The sequence below is a fragment of the Sinocyclocheilus anshuiensis genome, unplaced genomic scaffold, assembly GCF_001515605.1.
Source record: "Sinocyclocheilus anshuiensis isolate Anshui unplaced genomic scaffold, SAMN03320099.WGS_v1.1 scaffold1207, whole genome shotgun sequence".
Classification (NCBI taxonomy): Eukaryota; Metazoa; Chordata; class Actinopteri; order Cypriniformes; family Cyprinidae; genus Sinocyclocheilus; species Sinocyclocheilus anshuiensis.
In genome coordinates, this window is record NW_015539914.1 from 220,351 (window position 1) to 221,605 (window position 1,255).

The following is a 1,255-nucleotide window of genomic DNA, read 5'->3' on the forward strand; positions in this document are numbered from 1 at the left end:
GGAGAGTTTTATACAGTGCATTCATTTGACCCTTGAGTTTGAATAAAGCCTGAATCATTATAAGAAAAGCCATTATAATAAAGAGGTGTGACGGCCATGGGTTTGAATCAACATCTGCTGCTCTTATAATAATAATGGGTGTTTCAATTTTAGATGCAAATTTAACTAGTAACTCTGGTAGTAATTGATAAGCTAGTTAAGTGGAACTTAATATTTTGATTATTGGTTGATGTTGATTTTGAGGGAATGTGGAGGACGATAACACAAGCAATTATATTGACAAGTTAAAACATATCTTGAACATCCATTTATCATAATATTTTTCTCATTTGTTACTGCATTTTTCAGTACATTTGTTTCTGTGTTCTGCAGGGTTTTTGGATGGGTTGGTATTATACATTATTGGTTTATTATTGGCTAATGACTGTGCTCAATTCTTGTTTTGGAGTAACGTCACAGGCACATGAAAATTAATTGTTGGCTTAAATGTGCTTTCTTATTATAGACCATGGCTGACACTGCACAAATAGCTAGAGACTTGCATACATTAGTGAATGAAGTAGATCTAGTACACAAACACTGCCCTGTTATTTCCATATTGGATGCTGAAGTGGAAAAACGATGTGAAAGAACAGAGGGAAATTAAAAATAAAATACAGAAATAAATAGTGAAGGGTTTTGCAACAATTGTAATAATATTAATATATTATAAATATTTATTCATGTATTTATTTGGTAACTTAACTGGAAGAGCGTGCTGCTAGCAACACCAAGGTCATGGCAGCTTCAGTTCTCGGGAAATGCACATAATAGTGAAATGTATACATGAAATGCACTGGAAGTGGCTTTGAATAAAAGTATATTCTAAATGCATAAATGTAAATGAGAAAATTTATTTGGAGATGTATGGAATGTACCACTAATTATTCCTATTATTACAAAACAGATCACTTGAATGGAATATTTTGGTACTTCGGTCTAATTTGCAATTATAATCTTAGTTAGAACATTGCTTTGTAGTTTGCAGTTAAAATGTTAAATAATCAGAACAGATTACTGCTTTGCCAAAAAACTGAACAAAACAAAACACGCACACAAAAACAATTGTGTGCATCACATAAATACCCATTTTTCCATAGATTGTTTTTGGCACTAAAACAATTGCCTTCAAACCTCTTGTGTATGTATGTATGCATGTATGTGTATACAGTGTATATATATATATATATATATATATATATATATATATATATAC

At 31.0% G+C, this 1,255-nt stretch overlaps 1 protein-coding gene across 1 annotated transcript in view; it reads left to right on the forward strand.

Annotated features, from left to right (window-relative positions):
- Positions 1-1,255, forward strand: part of LOC107686387 (importin-11) — a 169,014-nt gene that overhangs the window by 23,364 nt on the left and 144,395 nt on the right. The window lies entirely within an intron of this gene.